Source organism: Electrona antarctica, assembly GCF_951216825.1.
Source record: "Electrona antarctica genome assembly, chromosome: 4".
NCBI classification, from domain to species: Eukaryota; Metazoa; Chordata; class Actinopteri; order Myctophiformes; family Myctophidae; genus Electrona; species Electrona antarctica.
Genome location: NC_136809.1, coordinates 44,115,003 through 44,125,399, shown reverse-complemented (window position 1 = coordinate 44,125,399; position 10,397 = coordinate 44,115,003).

The following is a 10,397-nucleotide window of genomic DNA, read 5'->3' as shown; positions in this document are numbered from 1 at the left end:
GAAGTGTGTGGCAAATTGCCAGCATCGTCACAAACCAGGTGGAACTTGAAGAGCCACACCGTACACACCCGGTTTGAACATCAAGCAACTTTGAAACAGTGTTTTGAAAACAATGTGACAGCTTGTCAATCCAACACGCTGCCACAGCCTGACCACATTGCGGGACAGGCTATGATTTCCTCCACTCATGCATGTTGATATTCTATACAGCATTCTTCAAAACCGAACCACAGAGTCTCAAAACTATAGGGAGGCCTTGGTGAATTTGACCTGCTCCATAACTGAAGTGAAGGATGAGCTGACCACAGACACCCAGCCACATCCAGATGCAGATACACATGTAGACACATGTAGCAACACCACCCCTTAACAGACCTCTGATAATATGTCAGTAGCTGCACAGTAAGTACTCCAATCTAGGACTTTTAAAGTAATAAATGACATATACAAATAAATTACATTGTAATTGTAAATGTAAATAATGATCGAGCACTAATGAGCAGTCAAAGGCTGCATTATAGACCAGTTTACCCCAGACAAAGGCAGCTGGACATTGCAAGTGAATTAACATTTCCCAATCGACCACAGAGAGAAGGTGAAAGCTTCTGAGCAGATGGTGATGTAGTACAGTAGTGTGGAATTTTCAGGTTAAAGTCTTTCATGTCACTATTGAGCATGTTGACTCTTCAGGGTGGTTTCTCTGAAACACAAATGGCCATCACAACCCCCATGGTGTTTTAGTACACTTCTAGAGGATTAATATAAATCATTTCTTCAAGGCTGCATGCATGCACTGGCTATGCTGTCTACTAAGAGTGGGACTTTGTCCAGACATCACCATACATCAATTATGAGATGCTGATCAACCTGTTTGCGTCCCAGAAAGGTTGCAGGTGTTAGCTTCTCTACAAATGAGATATAGGTCAGAGCGGCAGAGCCTATAGACCTCGTAGTAGACGCCCCATGTTTCTTTTAGATGATGAGGGATGTTGAGGGCGAGGAGGAACAGCTTGGCTGAGAAGAGCACTCTACATGTGTGTCAGAAACATTTTGACCCTCTGCTCGGGCCACCAAAGTGGAGCAAAGATTTTATTTTATATTTGACTCTTTTTTATAACTTTCATTTTGTGAAAAAGGAGGCAGTTTCTGGAGGTTCTGTTTGGTGCTTTCCACATTAATAAACGCCATCTGTTCACTTTGCAAGCCTTTCTGAAATACAGCCATCACATACTGCTTCATCAGCCTCCAGATGAAACGCAGCCCTGCCTATAAACTGGCATGATAACTGCAAAGACACAACAAAGCATGTGTGTGTGTGTGTGTGTGTGTGTGTGTGTGTGTGTGTGTGTGTGTGTGTGTGTGTGTGTGTGTGTGTGTGTGTGTGTGTGTGTGTGTGTGTGTGTGTGTGTGTGTGCGTGCGTGCGTGCGTGCGTGCGTGTGTGTGTTTGCGCGCACGCATGTACGTGCGTGCCTGCGTGCATGTGTGTGACAACACTTCGAGGTCAGTTGGCCGTCTTGGAATCGGATGGTTCCCGATTTGATCCCTGGGTCCTCTTGGCTTCATGTTGTAGTGTCCTTGAGAAAGTCCCATCATGAGCAGATTGGTGCATTGCATGGTTTCCACCTCCACTGTCAGCATGTGAATGATAATTGGGTGAATGTAATGAGCTTTGTAAAGTGCTTTGGAAGTTGTTGTTTTTATGTCTTTTTTTGTTTTGTGCCTAAATTGATATATCACAAGCAGCAGGATTCTATATTATTTTATTAAATTGTTATTGTGTCAATGTTTGAGACATAATTGTAATTACCATATTTGTAGGTGTCTGTCAAGTACATATTATGTCGTATTATGTACCAAGTATGTCGTGAAACAATACAGGTTTACATATAGGCCGCCTCACGTGTTTCACAAGTCATTATTAACCAAAGCTCGTCTCCTGCTTAAAGTCTCTATATATCTCCCACAGCTAGGCAGTCCAACATATTTCTTTTTAGTGAGCAAGTTGAGATGCAAGCCTAGCACCAAATCCTGTTGCTATGGAGATAGATGCTATAGTTAGCACCCTCCTGTGAGAGAGCGATAAGGAGCTCAGTCCTCCAGGTATAACTTCCCAAAGACCTGGCATCCCAACTATCGGTTCTTTAGCAACTATCAGTTCTGTACTGCTGCCAAGAGGCAGCAGTCCTACAGGAGGCATTTGACTGTTGCAGATTCCCACCAAGTTCCTGTAGTGTAGAGGGGGAATTAAGAAAGAAAGAAAGCCCAATACTGAAAACTGAAATATTTCAAAACATCTAAATGTCTGTGTGTCTGTCCACGGCTGATCTTGCATAGTACTTGGACATCTAAATGTCTGTGTCTGTCCACGGCTGATCTTGCATAGTACTTGGACATCTAAATGTCTGTGTCTGTCCACGGCTGATCTTGCATAGTACTTGGACATCTAAATGTCTGTGTGTCTGTCCACGGCTGATCTTGCATAGTACTTGGACATCTAAATGTCTGTGTGTCTGTCCACGGCTGATCTTGCATAGTACTTGGACATCTAAATGTCTGTGTGTCTGTCCACGGCTGATCTTGCATAGTACTTGGACATCTAAATGTCTGTGTGTCTGTCCACGGCTGATCTTGCATAGTACTTGGACATCTAAATGTCTGTGTGTCTTTCCACGGCTGATCTTGCATAGTACTTGGCTGATTCGCGTCTTATTTCTTTTGCATTTCAAATGGCCAAGGGCCTCAATTCCCAAATATTTTTCAAATTGGTCAATGACAACTATATCACATTTTGTGAATTCACCTTTAGCAAAGTCCCACTTAGACAGTCCCACTTGGACACTTTCCAGCCAGGTTCATTCATTCCAATGTAAATATCATGGATTTTACACATTAAATACTGGTTCATTTTTGGAACCAGACCTTCAAAATCTCTTCCAAATCTGTCAACAAGGCCTGCCATATGCACTGGAAAAATATGTGCGTGACATTTATTTTTTTAAACAATAGGTTTTATCATATAGGGAAACTATTGGTGGAGAGGTCTAACCCATGTGTTGCTTAGCAGTGATTGGACCATAGCAGTTTGGGGAGGGGCTTAGCTATAGGTCAATTGATAATCACAGCAGTCCTCCATCCAGGCTATGAGATCGGCATCCCGCAAGTCTATGAACCAGGACTAGCCACTTGGCCACCTGTCTGTTCGGGTTATAGATCAGCTTGCAAAACTCTAACCCCTCAAATTAGTTTTGAATTAGTCCATTTAGTGACAAGCCTAGGCTACTACAGTATAAACTGAATTAGTCCATTTAGTGACAAGCCTAGGTACTACAGTATAAAGTGCCCACTGGCTAGTTACCTATTGTCTTCTTGCATAGGCCTCACACAGCGAATTTGGGGCAGCGAAAACATGACACATTTCAACCTTTGATTGACTGGTGGTGGACATAATTGACACAGGGAATTAACAATCATACTTAACAGATTACAAAGATGCAAGCTACTGTGTACACCAGTAGCTGGCGTGTATTGTCATACACGCCATAAGAATCCACATAAATGTAACTGTAGTCAGATCCACTTGTGCTCGAATGATTCAACAGTGTTATGAAAACTGAGAAAAAAGCCTATGATATTATATTTTCTCTAATCTACAAGGTATTTTTGTTGACTCAGCATCCATTGTATTAGTGTTTCTTATTCACAGTGATATATAAGCCTATTAAGTTATGCATTCACACATTCTGTGGTTTTTGCCAGCTACTGTACCTGCATCCAGCATCTGCAACTCAGCAACTGTGTTGTTTTTAGCCTGGATGTTGGTGTGTGAAATATGCCACTCTGATGCTAGATTTGTTAATGTTTGTGATTGGTCATATGCTGCAAACATGTGGTATCAAATCAATACCACTATGCATGGATGGAATCATGGAATTATCCACCTCCAAAAGGTGCCAGTGGGAAAGTGTCTGTGGAACACTCCCAAATTGAAATGTGTTTGGCCACGGACCACCTTCTGAAAATATTTAACTTTTTAAAACATTTATTTTATACTAGAAGTCAACGGAGCGGCAGAACCTTTGCATAGCATGTGACTATCGTCAGTATTGACGCAAGTACTTGGTACATGACCAGATAGTGTCGACCATGATCACTTTTGGAGAGTAGCCTAATCAACCAAAGACAAAAGAAGTTTGACAAAAAAGAACAAATGTCTGCAACATAAGTTCAGAGGGTATGCATTTCTCCCCTAGTGTCCTGCTATCTCGAGATAATTGAAAAGGAAAGAACTAATACTAGTCCCGACTTCCATAAATATATCACTGCATTTTAATTTCTAATGCCTGGCATCAAAATACCATAATTATACAAACCAGTATCAATCCTTTCCTTTATTTCCCAAACAGGGATTAATAAACAAACGTTGCATCTGTGCAATTTTGCAGCATCTTGTTCATCTGAATGATGGCAGCTGGAACAAAGCTATTTTTATACCACTTTGTTCTACATCGTGGGACTATAATCCACTGCCCAGGAGGAAGTATAGTAGCTGATAATTAATGTCTTTGTTTTAGATATGTTTCATTTAATATAGTACCTACCAGGCTGGTGTCATTGTCTTGGAGGAGCCAATTAACAATAACAGAGAGAGTCATATATGCGTACTTTTTGTCTGAAATTGTCATCATTTTCACACCTGCTCTAACACATATTTGTGTAGAGGATAATAAGGGTGAAAGCACACATCCTTGTGGGGAACTAGTGGAGGAGCAAAGGTCAGACTATTAGCTGAAATGTCCAGTATCCAGTCCACAAGATTGTTACTGAAGTCAATTTGTTCTAAAGCCTGGTTAAAATACAGGGTTGAACTGTGAAAAAGCAGACAAAAACAAAGTGGCTGTGGCATTCTCTATAGTACTATTACTATACTAGCCTACATTATGATAGCTTGAGTCTGGCTTATTCAAATACCACACGACGATTTGAGTCTGGCTTATTCAAATACCACACAACAGTGTGATTTGAGTCTGGCTTATTAGCCAGGCTAACATTATGAGACCTGCAGTGCACACAAATTGCATTCTATTTCATGACCAGTTTTTCAAAGGTTTTTGGTAATGTGAGATCAAATCGATCGATCAAATCTGGAGGAAACTGGAATTTGGAATAGGGACAACCACAGCATTCTTCCACACCTTAGATCCATTATGTGCCTGTAAATTATAAAAAATGTAGTGGAATACAGGACTCCGTACTTTTACTTAAACAATCGGAGATGTCAGGTCTATGACAATCATTTACTTTTACCAAAAGGAAAGCCTTTTCGGGTCTATGTTAAAGATGGAGGTTTTCAAGTTCCCGAACTTCATTAATATCAAAATATCTAAACAAATTTGAATACAATATTAGTAAGGGTGTTCGTGTTAGTGTTTGAATTGAAGCCACCCAAAGTGCCGTGACTGACTGCTGTTCTTTGGATTCCAATGGCCTGCTACTGTATACCTTTCATAGACCTGGTGGTTTGCAGCATTGTTCTCTTGTTCAGGTTTATACTTGTATTTTGCTTTTAAAACGTGTATTGTGTGAGCTTGTTGGTATATAGGCTATTTTGAACTTAACAGATTTGGTTTACTTGAGGCGGTGGTTTGTTGTTAGGGTAAACTGGCTTACAAAAATGTAAATTGCTCTACAAAAGGCACCGGGAATATGTTACGTGAAAAAGTCTGACCCAGTCAGTGTAGTCATAACATTCCTGCAGGCCGAGCACTTCTGTCCAGTCTTATATGCTTTATCCAGCTCGCTTGCTTTCCCTTTAAACCAAATTTATATAAGGGCAGTAGATGTACAACAATGTTATGATCTGCAGCACCCGTTGGGTATAGTGGGAGTGATTTATAAGCATCCCACCACCTCAAAGTAACTCCACATAAATGAAACAGAGCTTATTGTATTTCCTGGGCAGTCCTGCATGCCCATTGTATGATCTATCTATTTCCATCGACACCCATGGTGACTCCTGCTCAAACTGAGAGAGATTATGGGCAGTCAGCTGTCCTTCAAAGTAGGCTACACTCTAACTATAAATGCGCCACGCATGTTTGCGTGCGTGCGTGCGTGCGTGCGTGCGTGCGTGCGTGCGTGCGTGCATGCGTGCGTGCGTGTGTATCGAGTCAGTCGGACCCACGGTTCTCCAGAACCACCACAAGAGGCTCTGGTCAGGCTCTGCCAGTGGGCCTAATGAGCCTCTGCCTCAGCCAATTGATTGCCATGGCAACCCCACTACACGCACGCACGCACGCGTCCGCGCGCACGCACACACACACACACACACACACACACACACACACACACACACACACACACACACACACACACGCTTATAGGGCAATAGTACAGAAAAATGCAGTGCTTTGGAGAACCAGACAACAGTCGGCTATTATAAAAAAATGAATGCTCTCTAGAAAGCAAGCATTATAACAACACGTGGACTAATTATAAAGTTAAAATCCACAGTACATTTGTTTAATTCTGGAAGTGTAAACATGCATTTAGCATGGTGTTTTGAAATGAAATTTCAGCTGGCTACCATCAGAACAAGCACTGAGGTGCCTGTCACGGTGTCACCAGACTGTCCTAGTGAGACAGGCCACCACACAGGATTATTTCTGGGTTATGACTGGATACTGAACTCTGTCACGACTCACTGCCACTTTTGACTGATTTCTCCTTAAACCAGCCACCTTATTACATATCTATCATTATATCTGCTGCTATTGTTAGACCAAGATTAATTATGCACACGATGACAATTAAAAGCTCTTGGAGAAATGGTCTGGTCTGAGATGGTATATTTATTCCATGGTAAGATTGTACAAAATGATGCCACACAACCTCTCGACACGAGACGCTGGGTAGACATAAAGAATAAATGCACTTTCAGTGCTTATATGAATGACACAGAATCCACAAGTAGGTGGGTCTTAATCATGACAAGTCCTAATTTACAAGATAACAACTGGTTCAAACTGGTTGCTCATCGTTCACCCCGGACGTGTACAGTACAGAGTCCCATTGTTAGAAGTATCCAAGTTTAACAGAGCCCCGACCTTGGAGAAGGCAGGGGAGTGAGAAGGCAGGGGAGTGTGTGTCTGTCTGTCAAATGGTATTAATTATGATACGAGGGGCCCACTGGAGAGCTATTTGCAGTCAGCATTTACATTATGAGAGCAACATGTTAAAATGAAAATTTATAGAGAATTAATTGTATATTAGCAAGAGGAGAATTAATATTCTCCTAACAATCCTCCCTTTTGTTTATTTAAACAACTTAAACTAAACAATCAAATGTGAATATACAATTACAACGGAGATTGCCGTAGGACACACACCAGTGGAATTCCCCCCAATGGTTGCAAAAGAGCACATCAATCACAGCTGGACATTTCAGGCTGATTTTACCAAGAGAGGACACCCACACGTTTTCAAGCAAAACAAAACACATCACAATCAAAATACTTGAACAATAACCAAATGGATAAATGGAACACAAAAGACAACCAGAGTACCCAACGTAAAGGTGCAACCTCGTACAAAGTGCAAGTTTTCCTATATCGAATGAAATCATCACCCTAGCAGCATATTTATCACCAGCAACAACAGGCCTCCCTTTAGCCCGCTGCCAACACAATTTCTCGTTCAGACCGGGAACCTAGTGGGAGGTAGAATTCTGATTACGTACAGTAGTCCATTGTAAATCTCCACCTGGGAAACAAACACCGTTTGCAGATATCAAACAGGGAGATTTGGCATTGTGAAGACAATGACCTTCCTGTCTCCTGTCTAACACCAAGGAAAGGAGTATAGCATTAAGTTGGATTAAAGTCAGACAGTGAACCCACAACACGGGAGCAGCATTGTCTGGCCTGTGGAAAAAAACAGAACAAAATGGCATGCGGTTAGTGAGAAGACGCCCATTAATTTGCCCTATGTGTGAAATCACTTTGAATCAAAAACCCTCAAACACCATTCGTGGCCATGTGGCCCGCTCCCTCATCACCTTTGACATAACCCAGATAAACAAGATACCAAATCCAGGCAGAGGCTACAGGTGGACATGTGACATGCATGCAAACATCAATTAAGACATTAGAAGGTACACCATTCATCCCAGTGACATATTGTTAGGTTCGGTCCGTCCGGGTCGGCGTGCGTGTGGAAATCCAATGAGCGCACAAGTGCTTCCGTGTGCAGTAGAGGCTTGCACATGCGTGTGTGCGTGTGCGCACGTGCCAGTGAGAGGTAGTTCAGTGAGAGGTAGTTGGGGGGTGTGCATGTGTATGTATGCATGTGCAAGGTTGTGCCAATGAGAGGTAGAGACGGTAGACATTCAGAGGTAGGCAGTTATGTGTGTATGACAACAAGGCTCCACTGTCTCAACTGGAGACAATGACAAAAAGCCTCAGCTGGTCGTGTTGCTCCAGCGCAAACTTTACCTCGTCGTCGAATCAGCCTCCTGGCCACTAAGGGGTGTCCACTACTCTGGCCCTCCGTGTCGGGGAGCCAGTAGCCAGATCGTAGCTCCTTGACTGGTGAGCTGGTGGAGCTGTTGCTCCCGCGACCCGACTACGGATGAGCGGTTGAAGATGGATGGATGGGCAGGGGTCTGGGCCAGGTTGGTTGTAGTAGAAACGAATCTCCTCATCGATGAAGCCGTCAATCACCGGAAGGCCTGGGTCGAATCCTTTGTAGTGTGTGGCATGACTCCATGTCTCTCTTTCTGGGGCTCATACTGCCGATGGGCTGGTCAATAGGGCGCGGAAGAGATTTTTAATCTTGGTGATATCCTTGAATATGAGCTCATCAGGTTGGAGATGCAGACAGCTGTGGCCCCTGGGTGGGCAGGGCAATATTCATCCTGAAAAGACTTTTAGTTATAGCAGAACAAATATCTCATGAGCTCCGAGGCCAAGGGTTTGGCCTCAGCTCTGGTGTTTCCTCCTGGTCGGCTCCAGAGGGATGCCTATGGAATAATGTGGGCGCCTGCGCATAACTTACCTAATCAATACCTACCTATAAATACTGGATGTAGTAGGTTTCTTCTGCTCAAGCAGGAAGTGAGCATACAGAATCTGTAAGTCAAGAGTTGGTAGAGAAAGTAATTTGAAATCAGTACAGCTGTCTCACAAGCAGACACAGCTGCGATCTTCTCATTTTGTCAACAAAGCGGACAAAAAGGAAAGTAGAAAAACACCAAAGCCGTAAATAAAAACTGCGTCTGTTGGTGGACGCCATGTCAGCAGAGAGGACATGGGAGTTTTCAAGGAGCGGTCATGATCACGTGCCCATCAAAGTCTGCCACTGTCGGCATGCATACGCCTGTCAAATGGTGTGATAAAACAAGCAAGGAAAGCACATGTTGCCTGCGCCATACGTGTAAGTGTTGGAGAATTAAAACAAAATAAAATGTCAAGATCCTGGTATAACCTGCCAGTCAGTCACGGCTGTGCACGCCTGCACGGTCCCCTCAGTCAGTCCAGTTTTCCTGCAGCCCACAGGAATGCGTGGGGGGGGTTATACTCCTATGAGATAACAGCCAAGAGAGACAAGAGAATTAATCTAAAAGATATATATATATATATATATATATATATATATATATTTAACAATAATAATAATAATAATAGAGTCTGAGCTTAACACAAATGTAGCAGTGTGTAAGCTAATTTAGAATCATCCAGCTGGAATAGATATGAATTTAATTTGACACATCGATAGGGAACAGCAAGGACCCTACCACAATGGGGAGTTAAAATGTGTCTTGAATCAGTTGTAGGCCTTCCTCCCTTTAGTTGCAACATATGTTATGTAATTTTACTAATTACCTTAAAGACACAATGGTCATTATTTATTAATTTATTTGCCCCAGAGAGGGTAGTAATCACACTTTGATCACCTACATTTCTGTCAACATTTAAACCACAGTTTTCACTACCTAACATTATACTGAAACTCAGTTACTTCCAGCTTCATATTTATCACAAAGCGTAGTATATTTTAACCATTACAATACATTTAGGACATTGGAACCTCATGTATAAACCATCTGAAACTCAAAATGAGTACATGTGATGGATAATTTTGAATTATTGTAGATCTGTTATTTTGTGGGATTTGGTTACATGTTCCCAATAACTTTGCCCTGTGTGCCATGAGTTTACATCTCATTTCTGCCCCAGCGTAAAACAGATAGTATTAATTCTTCCCCCCAGCTGGCGGGTAGATAAAGTATTGTTTTCTCCTGGCCTTCATCGTCTGTGTCAAACTCATTCTAAGGTATTCTGGTATACTCTGATACTTTTACTCAGACTGAACAGAAATACAGACAACAGTTAGAATGCTG